Here is a 26,977-nt window from a genome sequence, read left to right on the forward strand (position 1 = left end):
GTTTCAGTGCAATTAAGATAAGAAAGGAAAATGGATTTTACTTTGTTCTAGTGGTTTGGGATCTATTCAGAGATATTTTTTCCCTAGTTTCAGTTCTCAACAGAAAGATATCATAGCTGTTCAGTTCACTTGCTGATGTCATACATGCCTAGCTGAAGGATTTAAGATTCACTCAAGGACTTCGGTTTTTCTTTGATAATACCTCCATGAAACAGAAAACTGACATTTTTCTTTTTTTTCCCCAAATAAATCTTTAACTTCTGCCCTACCTAAACTTGTTTTATCCTCTTCCTTTAATTGCAAGTTATTTTACATCAGGAGTTGAGAAGTGCTTGTGAACACCTAATTTTGCAGTGAAACAGCAATGTACTATTTTCCTTTTGTCACACACTTCAGGTTTAACCCCTGCACTTCTCTTCAGTTATAATCTCTAAACAATAAGCAGAAACATACCCTTTTGGCTCTAGACATATGACGAACCAGATGTTCCTCCCAGCCAGAGGCAGTATCAAAGCTGTAACCTTACGGGGTTTATAGCTACGTACTGTATCTCTTAGTACTGTGTATTATAGGACAAATCCTGCCCCTTGCCCTCCCACCTACAACTGTGGAGATACCAACATGTGGGAGAACCACTGCTGTCCTGCGTGCAGGATCTCATTGCGGATGCATACATGCAAGAATAATTTCTGCTCTGCTGTTTTGTGGTAAAGAGCAAATCAAAATTAATAGATGCACAGCAAAGGAAATACAGTCATAGCAATCTACTATAGGGCTCTTGGGGCCAAGCAAATACCTTTTCTGCCCCAGGATTTTCAGAGAATGGCTGAAACTATTTTCTCCAGGGTGCATGAATTTGAAAGGGAAAATATTCCACTCCCACTTAAAACTTACACAGAACATCCAAGATGCAGGAGCTGGTTGGCATTGCCCAAGCTTTGAGCCTGAAGGCATATACTGCTCAATTCTGTTAAGATTATAACGAGTTCAAAGAATTCCTTCAACACATTTTAAAATGGTAAGTTGGTTAACTAAACTGAAATTCTTAGATAGTGGCTTTTTTGCCAAGGAAACTCAGGGTATATGTTTGAGTTTTGCTTGACATCTAAAGCCTTCTGAAAAAAATATTTGGCAACTGGTAATATTTCTGAAAGGTAATAGTTTCTAATTACTTCCAGTTCAGACATTTAGTTAATCCTGTCAGTAAGAAAGTTGTAAGACCACAAGGCAGAGTAAAATCATGTCTCATCTAGAGTATGACTGATACAGAAGAGTTATCTGTCCATAACACCACTCTAACTCTCTGAACTCTGGGCTGATAGTAAGATGGATTCTTCAAGGTGCAAAACCTTTATTATGCCACATAGCAGACTCACACCACTCTCCACATTTGTGGGATGACAGAGTGACCTATAATGGAGGGAAGGGAGGAAAAGGAAGAAAGATGGCCTGAAAAGGAAGAAATCAGAGATCTTGTTTCTAGCTAGGATATCCCTGTAAGGAAACATGGATTGGGGGGAAAAAAAAAAAAAAAAAAAAAAAAGTGCAGAAAAAGAGAAGCAACATCATTGCACAGCTTAACCAACACTTATAAACATTGAAGTTAAAAGAACAGGAAAAAATAATCTTGTGTATTATATACATAAACAGTAGAACACCTCTCCCACTTTGCTCCAATGCTTTTATGAAGAGAATAAGTATAATTTAAAATCATTGCACTACAACCAAAAAAGGGTACATTCTCTCAAGCAACTATTTATATAGTCTTATGTATATTTAGCTGCTGAGAAAATCGAAGGAAACACTCATTAAACAATAAAACCTCCTTTTTATGACTTCTATCATCAACATTAGCAGCTTTACTAAACTATTTATTCAGGAAAAATAGGGAGCAATAAAAAGCCACAATTCATCCCACTTAAAGGAAAAAAAAAAAAAAAAAAAGAATGCATTGTTCATTTAAGAAATAATGACAAAGCAATAGGGAGGTAATTTTCTCCACCCACTGAAAATGTTAGATCAGGAAGGATAAATCTCCCCAAATACCTAATTCTGATTCTAATCAGAAATGCATTTTAACTATTTGCATACATTTGCAGAGCTATCCAAACCCTACAATATAGCAATGGCCAGAGTACAAGCCATTTTCTTAGAGCTCCATCATGCAGCAGTCTGCCATACATTGTCAATAGCAGGTTTATTAGGTCTGTACTGGTACCCGGGGATTTTATGATTATTAATATTTTACTGTAACCATAACGAAGCCTGCATTTTACAGAAGTGCTACAAGCCGAGCTGCTTTAGAAGAAGAATTGGAGCTCCCAGCTGCTGTCTGTTCACAGGAGTAATATGTACTTTAGCTTGCTCACTGAAGTGCTACATTACAAGGGCAGAGAGATGCATGCAATTGAGCAGCAATATTATCGCAGACAGGAGATAATCAGTTAAGAGCAAATTTTACAAGGGGCTTCTTGCTACAAATGAGCGGGAGGTTTTCAGTAAACCAAACCACATCTATACTATACATTAAATTACGTTCTTGTGCCTCGATGAGAAGAATTGGTCTTACCACAGGTGGACACGTGGGTATAAGCATAAAGCAACTATGGTGTTGACTTCTATTATTTTTATGACATGGCTCTCCAGCATTGCAAGCAATGGCAATTGATGCTCAATACCGAAACAGATGGTCGTTTCAAACACCTTGCCAACTGTTTGTATGCACGGAGTGTCACCAGTATTTCTGACGGTCAGCTGCCTCTTTCAATTTTAACATTGCTATTTTACTTAAGCAGCACATGGGAAGAAATGCAGCTTAGCTTTAGATGGGGCATTAATCTTCTCTTGTTAAGGGATAACTTCTCGCAGTGCACACGTGGGGTGTCAACCTCCCCCTCACACACCTGTGGTGAAGATAGATGTTAGCCATAGATCCTGTTTCTCTCCTACCTCTATCTGAATATATATACGCAGCAGTCATAAAATGTGATGACAGGGCCATTTAAAATACAAATACAGTTCAGTCATAAATAATGCCTTTCTTGTAAGAATAGGAAGACAGATGAAAAGATTAGTCATTTAGGGTTTGCAGAACTCTGTTTCCAGTGAAATGAACAGGAGATGGAACAAGTTAAAAATGAAATACCAAAAATTTAAAACAATCACTTCAGTTCGAGGTTTGTATGTTAACCCTTGGCACAACTGTGGATACAGGAACAGAGCTGACTATGTGAAACTAAGGTAGGTAGCTTTTTCTTTTATAGTACTAGGCAACAACATATATTGATTTGGCTTGACTGTACAAGCAATCATTTTCCATCCCCAACACAACTAATTATCTTACACAGTTACATGATGCCAAGACATATTATTTAATGACCAGTATACTAGGAAAGGCAGGAATCTTAATGTCTGCTACTCCATCCAGAAGATATAAATTTTAGGCATTCAGACCTTGCAGTCGTTAAAGTAGATGGAAGTCCCAAGGTTTTGTAGGGACCTGATTTTTCATTCTTTGCTATAAACAGAGGCAAATGGACAAATGTTCCTCCTCCTATTGCAACAGGCAGTATTCTTAAAGTAAACCCATGGCCACTCTTACACAAGGGGTAGTTACCCAAGTCGGCACCACCAAAACCCATTCTGACTTCTGTTTGGGCCAGGGCAGAACCCACTCTGTTGCAGTTAAAATACAGGTGAAAGATTATCACAGAATAGAACCATAGAATTATTTAGGTTGGAAAAGACCCTTAAGATCATCAGGTCCAACCATTAACCTCACACTCCATGTCCACCACTAAACCATGTCCCTAAGCACCACATCTACACGTCTTTTAAATACCCCCAGGGATGGTGACTCAACCACTTCCTTGAGCAACCTGTTCCAGTGCTTGACAACAATTTCAGTGAGGAAATTTTTCCTAATATCCCCTGGGGCAACTTCAGGCCATTTCCTCTCATCCTACTGCTTGTTATTGGGGGAAGAGACCAACACCTACCTCACTACAACCTCCTTTCAGGTAGTTGTAGAGAGCTCCTTTTCTCCATGCTAATCAACCCCAGTTCCCTCAGATCCTCACAGGACTTGTGCTCTAGGGTCCTTCATCAGCCTCATTTCCCTTTTTTGGACACACTCCAGCACCTCTATGTCTTTCATGTAGTGAGGGACCCAAAACTGAACACAGTATTTGAGGAGCGGTCTCACCAATGCCAAGTATGTGTTTCTACTTCTGACATTTTATACTAGTTATGATGTTTCACAACAGAATTATTTTTTTCATAATACAATTTTAAAAGTTTTACCACTTAGATTTGAATGTTAAAGATGAGGAAATCTGGATTGCTTAAAAGCTAAATGTTTCCTTGGAGCCTCTAAATCAATGGCTGGAATAGACCATAGTGATTCTGAGAAGAGTCACATATCCTGACAAAGAAATGTTGCAGAGAACGGAAAAAAAAAAAAAAAAAAAAAAAAAAGCAGAAGATGAAGGAAGATGAGATACAAATGGAAAAAAATAAGTGCAAATGAAATGCTGTATATTACGGATGGCAGAGGTTCATGCTCTTCTCTTCCAATTTAAATTTTTCTGCTCCCTTAATATTTCTTGTGCCAAGTCTTTTCTCTTTAGAAACTATGCTTTCAGAAACCCAGCAGTGACATTACAAGTTTGCCCCAGGTCTAATTTCCCCTTAAAACGTAAGACACTGCATGCAGACATCTCCCCTGTCACCATTTCCAGTGTATGGCAGAACTGTCTTCTAGCAGAGGGCATGAAGAATTACGTACAAAGTGTCACAGGACTCCAGAGCAGTCAAGAAATAAAATGCAAGCATTTCCTCCTGTGGATCTCCTTTAAGTGTGAGGCCCCAGAATTGTGTACCTGCCCTCTACTATGCAATTATCACCTCTGTTTTTCTGCTCTTCTATTATTTGATGTGGTAGATGGCACTCAACCTGCTACATGTGGCGCAACGCATCAAGAGAAGAGAGGATGAGGTGGTGTGCTACATAACTGAATGAAATAGAGCTTTAACTGTGGGAAGAAATGGAAATTAAATAAGTCCTATGCTAAACACTGAAATTCAGCACATCCCTGAACACAAAGAGGTATTCTAGCACTTTAGAATATAATGGCATAAGAGACAATGTTTTAAATTTAGGCAGTTCTTTTTCCTCTATTTTTTAAGCCTTGGAATAGAGACAAACCTAATTACTGTACTTAATTTTGATTTTAGAAATTGATTTTCCACTCCAGTTTCTGCTGGTGCATAGGAAACTAGTGAGTCACACAAGTAATATAACAATGATTAGCAGTCTTAAAAATAAATAAAAACTTGATAAATGCCACTTAATTCTTGTCTTTGTCCCTAGTTCAGCACAAATTGTTTTCTGCTTCCCCTTTCTGAAAGATATTTTTAAGTTTCTTTCTGCTATGTTAAGAAATCACAACCAAAATGGTGCATAAAATCCTCAGATGTGCCATTATGCTGCTCAGATTCTTGTATCAAATCAAAGCACAGTGTCTGTAGCACAGTTATGTATTTGCATGGCAAGTACTCCCACAGGAAATAATATAACTACAAAATTTATCCTTGGGGAGGGAAAAAGAAAGAAGGAATCGCATGTTGCAAACAGTGCTTATGTGTGTCACCCGTGCATTTTGCAAGGGACTTCACAAATACAATCCTAACCAAAACTGAATTCAGTGTGGAACCACTTCTATTACAGCATTGTGTATATGCCTCCCATCCCGTAGTGTTTAAGTACTTTTGTTTTATTTGTACTTACAAATAACTCTGTGTGATGGTGCAATATTATCTCTGTTTCCGAAAGGGATGAGGTAAGGCAGAAAGAAATGACTTGGCAAGAGCCATACAGGAAATCAGAGAATCTACACCCTGCCCGGGAGCCCAGATCTCCTCTCTACCAGCACATGGCCACAGAGTTTGCCATGGCCAAAGCCAAGCAGAGGTGGCGTGCACTCTCCATAACTCAGACCTGTGCCAGTCACAGCTTTCTGTCTGTCCAGAGCAGGCAAGGAGCAGGAGGGCTGGCAACATCCATTTACCTACCCACAAAGACCACTAAGATCTATCTTTTCCATATGATCTTTTTTTTCAGCAACATCAAGTGACGCAGCCTTTAATGAGCTGCTTATCTCACTTCTAATCACAAAAGAACCCCCCAAAACAATTGCAGGCACAAGCATGGGAATATATATCATTCTATCATAAACATTATTTTATTCTTGGCTGATTACAAGCTGCCTTCTCTTTCAAAGCCCTCCTTAAATCTCACTTTCACTTTATCAGCCCCAAGAGCAAAATTTAAAAGTCAGCTTAAGCAGAATCACCAGGAATTATAGCCCCTGTATCAGTAAAACACATGGCCTCCTTTGACCCGGCCTCATTTAACAGTTTGAGGTGAATGTGCCTAGCCCTTGTCCTTACACAAGCTCTCCAGAAAACCCTCATGCACACGAAGCAGGTTTCATTGAACTATGAAACATTAAATAAGTACAAGGGATAAGATTAATCAGGATAGCTGCAAACTACATGCCACCACCACCTCCTTGCAGGCAAGGCAAATGTATACCTGTATGGACTGAGCCCACGCAGCACAGCTCTCTGTCAGCTCAGAGGCTGCCTTTGGTCACTCTCGCAGGCCTCTGTCAGAGCAGCAGTTCCTCACTCCCACCTGTGAGTCTCTCTAGAGCCATATTCTGCTGTTGGCTGAGCCATCCCCTACCTGCATAGCCCCTGTCACCCCCCTCCTCCAGAGCTCCTAGCCAGCTTTTTAACGCTTGTTAGAGCACATAACCCACATGTGGAGGACAAACAAATACAATGGATAATGACTTCTGCTGCTTTTCATTGCAATTCTTGCTCTTTACCTCTGTCCTCAGCTTTCCTAGGCTTCACAGCTCATGGGGAGAGGGCCTCACAGTTCAATACCTGTTCAGAAGTTAAGTCATGTCAGAGGTAAACCATTAAGAACAACATTGCTGAACACATTAGGTGCTGGACACAGGTTAAAAAACCCAATGTATTCTTGCTAAAATGCAAAAAAGAAATACAGAGGAAGAGGTACTACATAATCCCTCCAAATATAAGATGATCTGCTACAAGGTATCAATGGTAAACATCATGTCTTTGTCCAGGACTGGATGCAATTCTTGTTTCCTACGGGCAGAGAGAAGGAAGAGGTCTCCATGCTTCTGGAACTCACCACGTTTCTGTTGCTCTAGCAAAGCAGAGAGAGGACAGCCCAAACCACAGCAGACAGGCATCAGCTTTTCTGCCTTAATTCTGCTACAGTTCTTCTGCATGAGGTTAATTATTCTTTGCAAGCCAGCTGCTCACTCTTAAAATGAAAAGAATAATGCTCTACCGCACTGGGACAGTCTAAAGATAAAAGTATTAACAAATGTGAAGTAATGTGATAGAGAGCATTATAGAAAAAGAGAACATTTACCCACACAGTGATTGGTACAGAACTGAACAGAATTCTGCTGAAAGGTCTGTGTGAGTCCGTAACAAAACTGATTACACAAATGCTTCACTGTAATGTGACACATGAAAAGGTCCATTTTAGCAATAACAGTAATAAAGAGTGGTGTTATACCCATTTTGACTGGCAAGAGAAAAGTACTGTAAGGGAATATGAGGTCAAGGACAAGAAGTTATTCTTCTTACACTTATGAGAAGATCTTCGGAAGCAGAAAAATCTGTAGCATATATTAAAATATAAAATGTAGTTATACCTGTCTAAAACATATTTCATTTAACTAATTCATTATTTATAGGCTAAAAACGGATAAAAAAAAGTTTGTTATATCATGTTTGCTAAATCAGTACTGCTCAAGTGCAATCCCAGTCCATGTTACTCCCATTCCTTAGGACAAGTATGAGAAACACAGTTGTAGAGGGAAATTTTTCATTGCAGAGGATTTTGGCACTTTGAAAATCAGAGATAGAATTGAAGCAGCATATGGCTAGTGGGATATACTTTGATAACAGACAGACTAGAGATGATCAAAGAAAATCAAGAAAAATTGTTATAGCTTTTTAGGACAACAATAAAAAATAGCATCTTTTCAAGCACTTTGAAGTTTTTAAATTTAATCTGAGTGTTTCAAGAAAACAGAAACTTTTTGAGCTCTCTAACCACTAGAAAATTGAGAAAGTGTTCCTTGAAATTGTCAAAATATTTATCTTTCTTTTTCATCAAAAATCAGAACATTTCAGCCTTCTCCAGGGCTGTCAATACTGCTGTCTAAATTACATTTACATTTAACTTTCCCTTGGGATCCCAGTCAACAGATATTTTAAAAAATTCTGTTCTGTACATCGCAGTGGAAATACTTTCTTTTGATTCATACATCTAGCAGCCTAAAAGATTCTCCCACACTTTTCTGCAAATTGATTTTTGCCAAGCCAGGCACATCGGTTGTCTTGTCACATGTCACCCAGACGCTGTGAAGATGCTAGAATGAACTTATGTGAACTTTTAGAAAAGCATCATAAGGAGAGAAAGTACCACAAAAGCAAGCAATTAACTGCTTCTCATTTTTCATGTATACTTGTAAGCACCATATTTCATGCCTAGACCTCCCAGAAGCAGAATGGAAGTAGAATGAAAGACTGTTTCTCCACCGCTCCCCACAGCTAAACACATAAAAGATTTAATATACCCAGAATTTCACAACTCATCTTTGCCCTCCACACAGTGATGCACCAGAACAAGCATCTCCAAGGACTGTAGTTATTTGTTATATGGCTCTAGGGGAGCCAGCTAGATAGTGAACTGAACCAAAAGCTCTAAAATGCTTCCTGCTTCCAGCCAAGAGAATTAAATAATGAGCAACGTGCCAAAATCACATTCCCAGCATTGGAGGGGAATTCTGATTGATCTTAAGAGAAACAATCTGTTCTCTCCACTTCCCTCCTCTTTGCCATTCAAAGTCTTGAAAGGTTTCAATGAAGCTAAACGTGATAGAAGGGCCCAGGCTTCTAAGTAGTGCCTTATCCTAGCAGGCTCAGGCTCCCAGACACTACTGGTTGTTACAACCTACGAGTCTTGTAATTAATGATAGTAGTTGGTCTGGGTTATGGTGAGCCTCAGCCCTGATCCAGATCAGATCTTTATTACAGCAAGCCTTGGATACATATACAACGGATAATGAGGGGACTTCTTCCAGTAACCCGCCTAACACTCCCACAGTCATTGCTTTCATCAGGAAAGTACATCCCACTGCCAAAACTGTTTTGTTCAAATGCTCTCTAACATGTCTGTTTCTTGCTTTCAGGCCTCCCCTTTCAAGTACATAATAAGCATTCATGCTTTTGTAGTTCCTTAAAAATAACGGATTAAGTAATACTCACTTACCTGAGAAGACTCTGCCTACAGTAATGCTGTAGGAAGACAACAAAGAGATGGTAGATTGCAAATGCATACCACAAATATATTGGTAATTTGTTGTGATTTAAAGATGAGATAAGCAGGCAGCATAATTTTCCAGTCTCAGATGGTCTCAGTCTGAAGAGGACTAAAGCACTATACCTTTTGATTATCTCATCTATTATGAACAATAAATCACCATTAAAGCTCGGGACAGAACATGACAACACAAATGCAATATATGAATGCATTACCTCAGTACACTTCAAGGCAACAACTCAGTAGCAAAACGTGGCTATTCCTACCTATGGGATTTCCATCAGAACAAGTGTATGAAAGAACACGCTAATCCTCTGGCTCGGACTGCATGCTCACTGCACATCCCAAGCAATATATGATGGATAAATGTTACATGTTAAATCTTGCATTTCTTTGCCCATGCAAAGAGATACAGAATACCAGGCAGTACTTTATAAGTCACCATTTCTGCTGTTTCTAGGGCAGGGCACATAGCCTAGGTTTCAGTCTCCACAGCTGTACGTTTAGGAATGTGCAGTGTGCCTTGCTGAGAAAAACCTGCGTTTTCAGTTACACAAGCACTGAACATGGAGTGGCAGCAAGGCAAACTACATTACAAATGCCAATTCAAGAGTCTGAAAAAGAAAAAGAAAGCAATTTCAAGCACGGCTTGAAATATAGGTAAACAAAGGCACTTAAGTTGACAGTGGTCCAAAATTACAAGAAGGTGTATACCCTTTGAAAGCCCAAGATAACAAAGTGAATTACAAACGACCTGCAAAGTCCTGGCCCTCAGAAAGTGAGGTAATTTTCCACCATGCTTTTCAATGCATAGTGTGAAGGAGGCTGTTAAAGCTGATATAGTATAATCTGAGTTACATTTAAACATCTGGTCCGTTTGCTTTATGTGCGCTGATAAATTCTAATCAAAGCAACTAATAGAGTCTTAAAATGTTATTGAATATAATTTTTAATAACTGTTTTACATATGTGTCCTTCTTGGGCAGGTTTTAAAATCATGATTATAAGTAAAATATGACTCTAAACCACTATCATAATATATAATATTATTGTTTTAAATTCAGTACGTTCCTAATGTGACTTTTCCTACTGTAAAAGTTGCAGTTGATTGATATTAGGCACCACAATTTTCCCAGTAATAATATCAAGAAATAGACAGTTATACATAGGATGGGTATAATTATACCTAGGATGGTCTGTAGGATGTTTCACTTCAAACAAACCAACCAACCACTTTATAATTCCTAAGAGTTACATTTTCTTCTTCCACTGCTTTAAATGGGAGTTTTACCTAATGAATGGCATTTTCTCTCTCTCATTTGACTCTAGCAGAGCCTCTGTTCTTCTGCTTAAGTGTATTTCAGAATTCTAGTGACTGTACAAGAATTTATAAAAGAATGCATATGCACTTGGAACAAACAGAGTCTGATTATTTCCACATTCCAGATAGTATTGTATAGAATGATAATGATTTAGGCATTTAAAACATATCTAGCTATTGTCATCACCAGCCAAATAATCTACAAATACTTCTTCGTTTGGGAAGAAAGGTCTAACTGTAGGGTGCAAAAGTCGCACACATTTGATTCATCCAACCACACTTCTTTAAAAAGCAGAAAGTCGAAAATACTTCAGAAAGCTACAAAAAAGTAATATCTTTCACTTAATTAGGCTTGTCAATACATGTGAAAGTACTTTAGAAGTGTACCACAGGTCAATGAAAATAAAAATCGACAACCATAAAAGCCCTGAATTCATTTATAAATAAATACTGATTCTGGAACTTAACTCTGATGTAATTTATCCTTCATGAAAGGAAGAAGCTATGCAAGAAATACCAATTTATCTTTTGCTCAGCTGTGACCATAGCCCATGGTATGAAATAATCTAAATGGCACCATTTTTCCTATAAGCATGCACATATTTTTTTGTGATTAAATAATTACCTACATCTGTGTTATGATATACAGTAGTATTATTTTCAAAAATCCAAATTTTAATCCACACATATGATAGAACATTTCTGGAGAAGCAACACGCATTCTAGATCACATTTTTAATATGAACCGAAGCATTATATTGACCAGATTTGAAAAGCAAAAATTCAGTAATGTGCATAACTCTAATTAGACTGCAACTGAGCAGAACTGTTCAGCTGGCTTACTTAACAGCTGGTCTAAATCTCTTAGGGAGGAGCATATTTTTACAAAACATTGTATGAGGCCACACACTGAGAGCTACAGGAGTTTATTATAGAGGCAGACAGGTTGATTAATAAATATCAATTTTGCTTTGGGAATCAGAAATGTAAGTGGCTTGCCTGTCCAAGATGCCTAGGCAATTTATGGATTTATGCTTATTTACGTGTGTGTGATTTAGCGACTAAAAATGTCATATTAAATAAATAGCCTCATTCATAACTAGTCCAGATCTTCTATCAGCTTCTCAAATGCTTATATTTGGCAACATTCAGGAGTGAATATATGCATCCTCAGACAAAAAGATTTGAAGAAAATGAAGATAAAATAGCTGAGCCAACATGTAACAGCAATCTGTCTCCGAGACACATTTACAGACAGTCTGGCAAAATAACTAGGGCAATAGGAGTGGAAAGAGAGAAGGCCAAAAACTGGGGTGTGTCAGATATGCAGTTGTTAGTCACTCTATTTTCTAAGTTACTGCACAAGATAGATGTCATGACCTTTCACAACGCATTGTTGAATAAAGTGTTAGCAATACAAGGTGTCAGTCTGGATAATAACTTGAATATTTTTTTTAAAAAAACTCAAAAACATTTGAAGTTTTCCAAGAGGCACTCCTTTAGGGAGGCTGCTGATTCTGTACTCTGGACACAACGGAACTGCTTTGTAGTCTTAAAGTATGATGCATACGCTGGATTTTTATTTATTTATTTATTTATTTAAAAAAAGGAAAACTATATCTGGCAGTCACTCAGAAAATGCTTAATACTGAAAAACAAAACATTTTCTGTATACCCTCACTGTGCAAATGCTTTGACTCTAGACACAGTCTCAAGCTACTGTGACTTTATTTCCTTCTCCATCTCACTGTTATTTTCTTAACCTTTCAATTAATATTATAGATTGCTACTATTTTCTCCTATATTTCACGCCAGAACATTATTCTGCTAGCCAGTCCTAGCTGACAGCTGCTGGCACTGCTATAATATGAACAATTTTCCCCAGTCATTGAACTCTATTAATTCAGAGCATCTCTAGGAGGGCATCCATGTTCATTTGCTGTGTTTCTCTTTTCTTTGCTCCTCTGTCATTAGGGTCACAGGTAGCATATTAGCTGTATGAAACACAGTATGTAGCTTTCTATAGAGGCAGGCTGAGGTGTATTAATTCTCTGTCAAACCCGTCCATGCAAAACAAACTTGCAATGAATGTACACACTGTGCTCTCTTGTCTTTGATTACCTATCTGATATTGTCAGTGTCCCTCCTCACTTTCTCTTTCTTTCTTACTCATTTATTTTTCATTTATAATGTCTTTCTGTTTGGTACAAATGGAACATGGGGTTATTCCTTTCAACCTGCTCTAATTACCTTTATTCCCCAGCTCACTCAAACATAGATGTCACAACAGCCGGAAGATGGTTATCTGGCATTTCTTTCCCCAAAATTCCTTTTCCTGTACTTCTACCCTATAAGACTTAACCAATAATTATTTTTGTGAAGTAGAAATTACGCAACTTTCTGAAATGCAACAAAACATATACCAAGTTGTTTACAAAAAAACCCACATACATAATTCATAAAAAATCTGTCACTCTTCAAGCATTTTTTTAAGCATCTCATTGTACGTCAGAGTTTTCAGTTTATGAGAGAACCTTTTATGTGTATGATGCAGGAACTAGAGGAGTCTTCCTTCGATGTTTCTTCACCATGACACAAAGCATTAACCCAAGAAGAACAGGCGAGGAGCCATTCCTTTGCTTTGATAATATACTTTTATTATTGACTACATAGAGTATATTTTTGTACTTCTCTCAAAAGGCAATGCTATGAATAAAGCAGAATATGTGAAAATATAAAAACTCAAACACAACTGACTCGTATTTACCTGGGCTAAAACAAAAAAGCTGACAGAATAAACCCCCCCAAAATCAAAAGAAACACCACCACAAAACAGCCAGAAATAAGTTAAAAACTTAAATAAGTTTATACCTGCTAAATAAACACTAACATTGTGAAATGTTTTGATTATAGAGATTCCCCCAGTAATATGCCTGGGCAACTATTGGATCACACGCACACTCACAGAGACATAGATACAGCACTGCATCAAAAAAGAAACTAGTTTTACCAAGTTTGGCAGTTTGGCACCAATTCCAAACAGAGCAATGTCAGTTTAGTATGTTATGCTGGCCTTGCTATAGGCACATTTCCTGATCTCTTCCTTCCATAAAAATTCATAATTATTTGGGAAGGTCAGTACCTCCTGCTCTGCAGTGCTGTTCAAGCACTATGGTAGAGCTGCCACTCACAGATGATACTGGGAAAATTGCCATGAGCAGAGAGCTGCTACTTGTTTTCTGTTGTTTTCTGTTACGTTTTTGAAAGGACAAGCCAGAATAGCTCTTATTTGGCTCAAATTCATCTGGGTATCCTTACAGTTATTCAAATGATCTCAACATTACATAGTAGAGATGGAGATTTTAAGCTGTAGCTGCAGAATAATTTTCAGAAATTTTTGCAAAGGCATTAGCTATCATAAATTGTGTGATTTACCCCTAGACCAAGATTCTTTTAGGTGCTGTGGCTCCCTGAATAGTCAAACCCTGGTTTGCTTCAAAGCAGTCAGCTCCTTCCATGTCCTACGCCATGCAGTACATCCTTCCTAATTGCCAGTTTGGGACCTGATTGATGTAGGTTGCATCATCCTTAAAAATCCATCAGCACCTACGAGCTCCACTCCAAGCTCTGCCTCCTGTCAGTGCAGAGCTCCTGGGATTTCTGAGAGTGCTTCATCACTTCTCACATAATTTCAGACTAACCATCACACAAAACCAGCAACACAACATGCCTACTTTTTTGCCACTGACTATCATGGGACCTGTGATGTCAAGCTTGGACTGAGAAACATAAGTTTTACATGTCTATAAACCAGGTAAATCATGCCTTGACATAGCATTTGTAAACACCCTGCACTACTGAACAGAAAATGTTCACTTGTGTTTTTTCATGAGTTGACAGACAGGAATATGTAATTATATTCCTTCTGTATAATTAGTTATGTAGTTAAGAGCAACAGTCAGAAGAACATTTGATTTAATAAGATTGGTGGCATTCAAAGATATCTTAGTCTTGGTATACCTTTTTGCCTCTTACTTCTACTGGCTTTCTAAAAGGTTGAATTGAAAATATTTGGGTTTGTGTTTCACAGACGCAGATTCTCAGTTAAGTCAAGAGAGGCATTGGATCATCCCAGCGTACTTTAAATACATGTAAAGATCTGTTTAAAAGTCAAACTATACATTCATGCTATGGGGCCATGCACCACCACACACACGTCGTCTTCCAACTTTATCTGTAATTCTGCTAGACTTTACAGTAAGTATTTAAGAAAAAGAGCTTTTCTTATACAGGACCATCACCATAACCCTTCCTTATTGCTAAAGCATGTCATGCCTACAGTTTGTTTCAGATAGTATATTTGATTTCTTAGCCAGAGTCTCTGGCTGCAAGTGTAATCACAAATTTGAAGATGCTACTTGACAATACCCAGGGATAGACCCATTTAAAGTTAGTCCTTGGTCACAATATTTAGGAATTAAAGTTCTACAAAAAGTTGGTGGTTTAAAAATTCACACTCCTTCCTGTCCATAAAGTTCCAGGAGATTTAAAAGGATTGCACCTTATCATGTATTTTCCACCTGGGACAGATAACCCTTGTAAAGATTAATGTGCTGCCAGACTACTCTACCATCCCCAAATGTATCACTTTAAAATTTCATAACACATTTTTTCCCCCGCTGAGCTGAATAATGCCCATAGAGTTTTCTCTTCTATGATACAAGGAAGGAATTGTAAAACATGCCAATACCAAACATATTTCCAATATTAACATTCCTTTCACACATGCGCTATGAATAAGTAGAGTTTGTGCAGCGTCAGGACTTCAGACTCCATTTTTCTGCCATGTTAGACTTCATGATGTTCTACATTACCTTAAAGGATATATTAAAGATATCTTAGTGAAGGTTATTAGTTTTGATTTATGTTATTTTAATGCCTGATATTTTTCAGTAGAAGTATCTTCAGAAGGCGATGAAATAGTTAAGTTGGATGCCACTGCACTTTATTAACTCACACCCTGATTTTAGTATTAAAATGCAAACTTGATCTGAAAGATGCAAAGTGCAGCAATCTATTATGCATTAATGCTAGAAGTTATGTATTAATTCCAGAAATCAGAGAAAGATTTGACAGGGAAAAAAAAAAAGTGTCAGTCTGATCCCAATTCTGCAAACAGAATTGAAAGCAAGCATCCAAACTCAAATATTTTTCTCTGATAAAGTAATTTCAATAAAAGACTTTCTGAGTCTTTAATTTATATCTAAAAAACCCCCGTAGCTAGACAGGATATAGCAAATGGAGAAAATTTACTGAACTAATCTCTTAGGTCAGCCTAGATAAAAACTAAAATTATTTCCTCATTTGCCTCCTTGCTTTAGTGATCAAAATCATGTTTCTGGCTTGCTGATACAATTATTTGCTTGTATGCTTGCCAGGCAGCATGGTACATACCCATCTTCAGTACATGCTACATGCTAGCAATTGCTCTGCTTGTGCTAGGCAGTTGGAAAGCAATCTGTTAAAGTCCACAGCATGACACAAACCCATTCTCCTCTCCTCCTAACACTCTTCTCATTGAGAGCTGTCTTAAAGAGCAATCTCTCTCCATCAGCAGATCTCCTTACTAGAGCCTGGCCAATAGATCTTATAGTCTACACACAAGTTTTTAAATGATGCTTTCTTGGCTTAGAAGGTTTTTTTATGAGTTCACAGAATAGCACACAGATGAAAAACTACTTGGTTCTACCTCAGCTAGCTATGTATTCTGTTATAATTTGGGTGACCATCACCCAGCTATTTCTCTAGGCAAGCTGAAGAGCTGGGCAATTCATCAGTCTGCTAAAATAACCCTCATTTAAATCCTCATGCACAATGGAAAGTGTTTAATTTTACAGTCCATCACATATCTCCCTTGCTGGTTTGATTTTTTTCTGTTTGAGATCTAGATTTAAGTCATAGAATCATAGAACACCACAGAATTCCAAAGTGTCCACTTCAGTGTCCACTCAGTTTAGACTTGGTATCATCAACAAACTTCATCAGGGTACATCTGATCCCATTACCCAGTCATTACTGGATACTAAACAGTGTTGGGCACAATATCGATCCCTAGGGGACCCCACTTGTGACAGGTTGCCAGTTTGAAAAGGAGCTCTTTACCACCCTCTGGGCACAGCCTGTCAGCCAGATCCCTACCCACCACACAGACCACTTGTCTAGACCGTAATGCACCAGTTTCTCTAGGAGGAGGCTGTGGGGAACCGCACCAAAAGCCTTGAAGAATTCCAGGTAGACAATGTCCACCATTCGCCCCACATCAACTGAGCAGGTTACTTTGTCATAGAAGGTGATCAGGTTTGTGAAGCATAATTTGCCCCTGGTGAATCATTCCCAATCGAGTTCTTAATTTGATTTGTGACAGCCGTTAGGAGGATTTGTTCCATAACATTTCCAGGGATTGAAGTAAAACTGATGGCCCTGTAATTTCCTGGATCCTCCTTTAAACCCTTCTTGTAGATGGGGGTGACATTGGCCTTCTTCCAGTCTTCTGGGATGTCCCCCAATTTCCATGACTTCTCAAAGATTATGAAGAGCGGCCTCACAACAACATCATCCAGCTCTCCAGGTGGATAACGTCAGGGCCCATCAATTTGTAGGGGTTAAGCTCCTGTAATAGTTCACATACAAACTCTTCCTTCACTGACAGTGGGTCTGTGTTTGCATCAACCAGGATTTTTGTTCCCAAGGTCTGGGGACCAACAGTACTGCTAAATACAGAGGTGAAGAAAGAGTTGAGAACCTCTACCTTTTCAGTGTTGTTGGTGACTAATTCACCTCTCCTGCTTAACAGTGTTAAAGTTTCATTAGAAGAATGCTTGCAGTTTGTCGACATGATTTCAAAAATATCTGCCTTGCAAATTATGTAAACTTCTAAACTAGGCACTCTGACTATACGTAATCTCTATTGCTAGGATAGACAAGTTTCCATCAACATCTGGTAGCATGACTCCTTCAGCACTCATCCATCATGTCTGAAGTCCTGCTGTCCTATTAAAGCATCTCTGACTTGTTGCAAACAATTTACTTTGGAACAAAACAATCCTTTTGTTATGCACAAAGACTGAATATTAGTGATGGGACAGAATTGCTAGGGCACTGAAAGGGACTGAGGAAACTGGGCTGAACTGCTGGCAAAATGAAATTGTTGTGCAATGTTCCCTACCCTACTCCATGCCTTTGTTTCACCAGTTTGGAAGACAATGGTAATTCTGATCTCTATAGAGCCTTTCAAAGGATGCAGATTAAAACTGCTTTATGGGTTGATATAATAAAAGAGAGGTAAGATTCTATACTATTCGTTACATCCAAAAGACATAATGCATAAATACATAATAATTTGTTTAAATTTCCAAGGACATATACAGAGTTATTTGTAAACCTCCTCCAATTTTTCTTTTAGCCCTTTTTATTTTAGAATAAAGAAACCGAGAAGAAAGACCCATTCGTTTATCATGTAAATTTCCTTCTGGACTACTCCCAGTTGATTAATTTTAAATTAGTAACTGAAATTAAGAATGGAATGTAAAGTACAGATGAAGCAAGTATGCGTTTGGCACTTGTGATTCCAGAATGAAGAGTTTAAAATGAAAGACATTTGAGAATGGTGTAGAACAGCAGTACAGCTCTGTAAATAACACAGCAACAGAACAGATTTCTCACCAACACCAGCAGCAAGGTTTAGCAAAGACACATTTCAGTGCAGTTATTTGGGACACTTCTGCACAAGATTTCTGTGTTGGAATTGCAAAACCCATCACAAACATTAAATAAAACAAAAATAACAAGTTTCTCAAGTTGCAAATACATGTCAATTATAAAAATGACACTGAAAATCTAGGAAGAACTTTCCAGAAAGAAGGACATCAGAACTTTCATTTTCACTAAACTCCATTAATTAGCTTTTAATGATCAGAAAGTTCCTCTCAACCAGCCAAAACATATGCAAAGGTTTTAGCATGCTAAAAAAAGAAAAAAAAAAAACAAAACCAAAAAAAACGACAGAGCATGTGAAAGAACTATCTTCTAGTCACAGGCTTCTTTTTTATCTTGCTACACTTTAATTCCTATACTTTATTCTATACTTTTTTCTCCCAGAGCTACACTTTTATGTCCTAAACTAGATTCAGAATTTTGAGGCTTCCAGGATCATGCTTTAGGCCTACTTTGTAATTTAACATAATTTGTTATAACGGCTGGAATTATTAAAAAGGTTTCAAGGGATAATTTTTAGAATAAAATATAGCTGCAAAGATTTCTTGCTGACAGAGGGCCCAAAGGAGTTCAGATTTGTCTTTATATTCAGCTGCCAAATGACGGTGGTTTATCTATACAATATATTAAATTTTATATCAACTTTCTTTTCTCTGATTACTATCATTTTTATCTATGAAATCCACTAGTATTCAGCACATTTGAGATAGAGTTTTAGAAGAGCTGTTCAGTATCTTGTCTGTAAATTTGCTAACATGTAGTATATGCAACAAAACCCAAAATGTAATGGAGGAACTTAAGCAGAGAATGAGAGGGGTGGCTTCCTCCATTACCACTGTGAATGGTAGACACTGGTTTTCTCTCAGTGTCTGGAACATTACAGCAACATTTATCTTTCTCTCACTCTACTTATTTCTGTTTAGTTAACTTTGTTTATTTAATTCTTTCAAAAGAACCACTTTCTTTCCTCTCATCATTTCATCTTTGTCTACAAAGAAGGTCAGGACTATATATTGAGGAAAAAGAGACGCTAACTCTTTAAGGAGGATTAAAGTAAGAAACTACAAAATGTTACCTGAAATGTGTTCTGAATTCACTTGAGTGGGGTGGAATACATTTAGTGTCTGAACAGATAGTCTGTCTTTGGTGAGACCTGAGACACAGGAATGGAAGGTAAGTAGAGGAGAAAGCTTTTCATTAGGGCAAGCGAAGATAGAAAGCACTAATGTAATAATCTCGCTCTCCTTTTGTGCAAGGGAGAGAACAAAAGGCAAGAGTTGTGCAAGGCTATCACTGACGTGTTAATGGTTTGGTGTTGATACTTTTGGCACCACACCAGAATACCTGGAGGTCATTTCATGAGACAAAGATCTTTTTTTAATGAGAATGTATTTATGAGAAAGCCTGGTGGACAATAAATGAGACTTCCCTGAACAGCATTATGGGAAAAGTGCATCTACCCAAAGAAATGGTCATCAGGGCACTAGAAAAAAGAGCTAGAATTGCTGAAAGACAGTATAGTTGCAAGAAAATCAGTAGCAGAAAGACCAATATGGTCAAAACAGTTGGACTAGATGATCTTCAAGGTCCTTTCCAACCTAGTTTATTCTGTGATTCTGTTACTGAAAACCAGTTGAATAGGCCCTGGTATTGATCCAGGAATTACTCAAAACATCCAAACTGGAGTTGGAGGAACGGAGTACAAAACCTTGGCTCTGCTCTGCAGCCACAAACTGGACAGTGGATAGTTTCAAGATTCAGCAAACCGAAGTTTATCATTTCAGAATTAAAGTCCTAGCATAATCAAAAGTACATTAAAAAAATACTACTTAAATTATGTGTAGGGCCAATGCTAGCATAAATTCTGGTCATTATCAAACACAGGAAAAATTACCTAGCGAATATGATAAATCATATTCTTCTTTCAGCAAGATAAAGTTTAGCCTGTGCCTTGATACATAACAAAACCAGGAAACTTCATTATTCCTAATGCACCAGCACCAATTGTAAATTGCAATAGGCAAATATTTCCTGAATATTGTATTAGATTAATATTTTATTTCTAATGACACTGAAGAAAAAGTAGCCAACTCAAGTGAATACTGAATCACTGGTCATTTCACCCTCAAAAGAATTTGAATTTCAACAAGAATTTTTAATTGAACCCCCTGGATTTTAGCTTATGATTTAATCTACCAAGTTGCTAAGGCAACCAACGATTATAGCCGCTGGGCAAAATTCACAGAATTGTTAATCGATCTTAATCTGGATACACTGCATCAGTAGTTGTTTCACAGGGGAAACAGACAATGATAAGAAAAAAAATTGTGTTTAATCCTTAAATTAAAACATTCAATTATACTAGAATTGCAAATAAGCTTTTCATAATAAACATTTATATTAGGAATACCATTTTTTAAAACCAGTTGTTCCAACAGAGAGAAATCCTTCCCTGAGCCTTGTATATCTCTCCGAAGTGTGTGTCTCCGAGACATCTAATCAATGATCTTTTTAATGTGCTTGACTCTTTCTCTGCTCTGAAAGGGAGAGAATGGATTTACCCTAACTGAAGGTTGCAGTCGTTATTCTAATATGATTGGGTTAGAGGATAACCTTTGTATGGTGCTATTTTCAAATCTGTGTACTATGTGCCTGGCCCACTGTATAAAGTATAATGGCCAGCCAAGGTGCTCTCAAGAACTTTTGCAACTGTTCTTTATCCTGTTTTCACCGTGAGCATTAACCAATCACTTAAGTTCTCTATGTCTGTTTCAAGTTCCCACTTCACTAGTAGAAGGATGTAATTAGACCTAGCTACTACAGAGAGATGCTGTGAGATCAACTAACTTTGAAATTTTGTATTTGTAAAATATTTTTAACATCAAGCGCTATGATTAGCTGATATATAGCACATTCATCTTAAGGGCTACCAGTAGTCAGCCAGAAAATATATTTTCTGTTTTATGGTCCCGTTAAGTGTCCATAAATTTATGCATCCAGATTTAGCTAATTTAGCATTTATGAGAGTGCTTTCACTCTGGTTTAATCTAATTCACTTTTAAAGACAGCATCTAGTGTCTTATTTCTGATGTATTTCTTGGAAAAACCTTAGCTATAGTACACTAAGGCAGTATTTTGCGAAACAAATTAATGTAGTTATTCAATGTATTTATTTATTATTTCTTGAAATTATATTTCTCATTTGGTGACTGTTTTTCACGTGCTTTTGCTCTTGTAATCTAGAGCAGCTCTTGTTCACTTTGCTTTCCCCAACAAATTTAACCTAGAATACTCAATGTACAAAAATAAACCAGGGACTAATACCTATGAACAAGTTACCACAAAATAGCATCCTAGGTGAAGGAATCAAAGGATCAGCATAAGTTTCATATAAATGCTTATGAAAGACAATTTGGTCTTCACTAGTTGAACAAAAAGGTTTTTATTTGGCAGCTAGTACAGAAAACAAATTTTAAGGCCTTTCACCATGTCCTGGGATTTCTGAAACTTTTTGATGGTAAACTAACCTATCACAACATTCAGAAATATGATAGATCATTAACCTTTTTGATATTTAATAATCAAAAACTATTTTTTTGTGGAAATAAGCGTGTAGTCCTCCCCTGTACCACCTGAAGCCAGGAGTCCTAATACTTCAAAGGTATATGTGAGTGTAACTCACTGATGAACTGTGAGTAGCCCTCATGATTATGCTGCATTAAATACTAAATGAAATAATTCTCCCCCCAAAAAAAGAAAATAAAATTCTGAAGGTATGTTTCAGCTGGAATTGTACAACTAGCTTCCTTTTTGCTTCACATTATTTAAGTTGTTGATCCAGAAAATACACTTTTTCCCACTTAGGTCTCAAAATCAAAACTATATAAAGATTTTTGAAGGAAAGAGTAAAGAAGGATGGAACTAAAACTGGTAGCATGGAATTGTGACAACACAACATTTTTATTTCTTCTGTTTTTTTTTTTTTTCATTTGTCTTTCTCATATCTTACTTCATCTTCACAATAATTTATTCAACCCCTCCCCACTGGTTATTACAAGTTCCTTATTTGTTCCAGTGTTTGTCTCTTTTAATTTTATCTACTACTCAACAGTGTTAAAATATATTTTCTAAATCTCTCTCTGAAGAAATGTGCCTAGCTGGTTTAGTTAAAGTACATACTGCCCTGTAATAAAGAGGAAATGGGATTGTTTTAAAAGACTGAAGAAACATACACAGCCTGTCTTTTTTTTTTTTTTTTTTTAAATAAGAATTTTGGGCTTCTTTGCAAATGTATTATATAGTACATATACATTCACACATCTATAAACATGACTGTCAACTGTTTTTCAGTCTTCCTAAGGAATAAGATAAAGAACTTCGAACAAATGAAATGATATTTGTCTGGAAAAGAAATCAAATTGTGCATTCAGCTGAAAATTATGATACATTAGAAATTCTTAATAAGTTATATGCAATGTCATATACATAACACAGAATGCTATTTGAGCAGAATGCTTAAGAAATCACAGCTGAAAAAGTAGAAGGTGCCTCATAATTTTTCCAAATCATTCCTATGAAATATTTCTTAATAATGTCCCTTAATTGGAATCCTCCAAAGCTTTTCCAACAGGACATCCCACTTTTAAATCTTTTTCCCTCTTATTTATACAAAATGTTAGGTAGCTAACCAAAGCATACTATACATGCAGTTAATTCTCTTTTCCATACATTTTTTTTTGATCGAAAACACATCAGTAAAATGCCCTTTGAAACTCTATTTTACACCAGGTGCCTAATTAAAAAGGCATGGTTTTGATGCAATTTTGACAATATTGCAAGTAATGGACGCTAACATGGTATTTAGGCTGAATTCCCCATTGTCTCTGATCAGAACTTCTGCCAAAATATAGATATGCCCAGTAACAATTATGCATGCACACACGTACAACGAAGTACAATATCAAACACTGTGGGTTTGATGCTTTCATCACTCTGTGGTGGGTTGACACTGGCTGGACACCAGGTGCCCACCAAAGCTGCTCTACCACTCCCCTCCTGAACTGGACAGAGGAGAGAAAATGAAACAAAAGGCTCATGATTCAAGATAAGTACGGGGATATCATTCAACAATTATCATCATGGGCAAAACAGACTTGACCTGAGGAAATTAGCTTAATTCATTATCAATCATATTAGAGTAGGAAAATGAGAAAAAACCCCAAATCTTAAAATGCCATTCACCCACCTGCCCCTTCTTCTTGGGCTTAACTTTATTCCCGATTTTCTCTACCTCCTCCCCCTGCCGAGTGGCACAGTGGGACAGGGAATGGGGGTTGTGGTCAGTTCTTCACATGTTGTCTCTGCTGCTCCTCCCTCCTCACACTCTTGCCCTGCTCCAGCGTGGGGTCCCTCCCACAGCAGACAGTCCTCCAAGAACTTCTCCAACATGAGTCCTTCCCAGGGGCTGCAGCTCTTCATGAACTGCTCCAGCGTGGGCTCCCCACGGGGTCACAGCCTCCCTCGGGCATCCCCTGCTGCAGCGTGGGCTCCTCCCCGGGCTGCAGGTGGGTCTCTGCTCCCCCGTGGAGCTCCATGGGTGCCGGGCACAGCTGCCTCCCCATGGGCTGCCCCACGGCCTGCAGGGGAACCTCTGCTCTGGGCCTGGAGCACCTCCTGCCCCTCCTCCTGCACTGACCTGGGGGGCTGCAGGGTTCTTTCTCTCACATATTCTCACTTCTCTTTCCAGCTGCTGTTTCAGCAGTTTTTTTCCCCTTCTTAAATACGTTATTCCAGAGGTGCTACCACCGTCACTGATGGTCTCAGCCTTGGCCAGTGGTGGGTCCATCTTGGAGCTGGTGGCGTTGGCTCCATCGGACATGGGGGAAGCTTCCAGCAGCTTCTCATAGGAGCTACCCCTGTAGCTGCCTGCTACCAAAACCTTGCCACACAAACCCAAAAAATACATGTTATTTGACAATCTTTTTTTCCCCATTCCAAAAAGACTTGCTCATACTTGACAAGAGTTATATTTTACCTGGCTGATTCTCTGTTTTTCCTTACTGTGGTTAATTCAAAATGTCATGACAGATCAGGCATGTGTAATTATTATATATATGAGGCTTTTTAAAACACCAACAAATTATTTAGAAAGGTAAAGTCTATAAAAGATGACTTAGACGAATAGTTTATGAATGACTTTTATGAAGTGCTTGTCAGAGTATAATCTCTACATCCTCTGTTATTAATTACAAGGTATGTTATACATGTAAAAAGAAAAAGTTTGTCATTTCCTTTGACTCTAAATATAAGAAGTTTTAATACGTACAGTACTGTAAGTAGAACTAAGTATTATTCACAAATGACTGGATGTTAGAAATCCTTTCTGAGCTAATTTAAATCCTGTCTTTTTTCATCTGCTGAGGGGTCAGTGGGGGTATAGAAGGAAGGACTGTAACCAAAGACTTCGGCATAGCAGAGGATCACAGAGCTATGAACTGGAAATTCCAAGATTTGGATTCAAGCTACAGTGGAATACACCATATGTGATAACCATTAGGGACTTTTTTACACAGCCTTCCCACTGCCTCAATGCATATCACCCCAACCTCAGAGCTGGCTAACAGCAAACCAGGTACCTTGGCTGGAAAAGTTAAAGGCAAAAATTGAGCTATAACAATTTAAAACTGTGTATATTCAAGTGCATTCCCAAATACACTAGTTAATTATATTGTATGTGGGTATCGAAGGCAAGAGACTTGTTCCACTTACCCTGGACTTAAAGAAAGCCAGAAATGGAACCTCTCATCACTCCCTTCCAAGCCATATTCTCCTTATCCTTTGGACCATGGTGCTGGAAGGACACATGACTTACCCTTAAAAAGCCTCATAGATGTACAACATTAAACAGCCAAACATTTCCAAAACCAGGTTTAAACCTCAGTGACAAGATGATAAGTGAGTCTCCTCTGGGTTTTTTGGGGGAGAGGTGTCTCATGAACATTTAACAAATAACTCAATATATCCTGTGAAGAGCAGAGTGGGAATGCAGTATTTATGTGGCAAAACTGTGTATTTTGACAAAGTCACCCATAAATTGTTCATTGCATACACTGAAAGAGTTTACTATTCTAGAGTTCACATTACTCAGTGTGGAAATCGTAGTTAAGGGGCGAAGGTAACTTTTATTCTATGTCTACATAAATCAAAATAAAGATTAAAAACTAAAACTTTGCTGCATGTGTTCTCAGAAAGTCTGTACATATTTTGTTACATATTCCCCATAAAACAGTGCAAATAATAGATTATTCACTCAATAACCAAATAAAGACAGAAATCGGGCCAGGTAGACCTGAAATATTGCATTCAGTCCAATACAAAAGTTTTTATTTGGAAGGGGAAACGTTATTTCTTTTGCTACATTGACTTTTGAATGTTTTGTTTCATTTCAGAATGCCAGTTTAAAAAGACAAGTCCAAAATTATTTTGCAGCTTTGAAATAAAATGTTTTGACTTTCCCAAAACAAAGCTTACATTAAAAATGTCAATACAAAACACTCCTATTGCTGATATTTTTTTCTTCTCCTTTACTCATATGAAATCATTTGTTGACTTTGACTTGAAAGGTAAGACTGAAATAGCTTTTTTGTGGCAAATTTACTATTAGAAATGTCACCATCTGTACTCATGGTAAACACTCCATGTAGTTAGATTCTTATCTTTTAGCTATCATTTCTGATAATAAATATGCACACGTGGATTTCTTTATGTACTGAAAAGCAGTATTTTTGCAGCAATGTCACTTAAAACCAAGAAAAAGGAATCAGTTTTTCCTCACTTCTAAACGTGATACAACTCCTTAAATGTCTCAGAAAGATCAAAAAATTTTTATTAATTTCAGCAGACTGCTTCTCGAACAAGGCAAATTGTCAAATCGTACAGCAAAATGCACAAGCAGGTATTCTTGTAGGATAAGCTTTTACTGTGTAGTTGACTTTCTTGACACTAGTAAACTGATAGGAAAAACCTTACAGTTTTATTTGCTCTATAGCAGTAACTCTGGACCGAGTGACGTTGTGCATTAACTTGTGAGAACCCCGAGGTGACATCAGAAAATTACTCCCTCCATTTATTTAGGGCTTTGAGGTCTACACTGAACTTAACGAGATGATTATCACCAGCTTTTATTAAATGAAATCAGTAGACAACCAGACTATTTTCACTAATGTATATGTTGTTTCTCTCAATCCCTGCATGATCTCATCAGTCAATGATGCAGAAAGGTAACAGGAATGCTCCGAATGAAAATGTTCAAGTTTTGTTAAGAGCATGATGAAAATGTATCATAAAATTCAGAAGTTAAGTTTTAAGTCATGCATGCTAGTTTATTTTGATCTATGTACAAGGAGCATATATCTCTGGTATAAAAACATACTATAAAATACCAG

At 37.6% G+C, this 26,977-nt stretch overlaps 1 protein-coding gene across 16 annotated transcripts in view; it reads right to left on the reverse strand.

Moving 5' to 3' along the window:
* DLG2 (discs large MAGUK scaffold protein 2) overlaps window positions 1–26,977 on the reverse strand; it is a 1,037,827-nt gene that overhangs the window by 527,046 nt on the left and 483,804 nt on the right. The gene's annotated exons all lie outside the window — the stretch shown is intronic.

The sequence above is a fragment of the Athene noctua genome, chromosome 1 (assembly GCF_965140245.1).
Source record: "Athene noctua chromosome 1, bAthNoc1.hap1.1, whole genome shotgun sequence".
Lineage (NCBI taxonomy): Eukaryota > Metazoa > Chordata > Aves > Strigiformes > Strigidae > Athene > Athene noctua.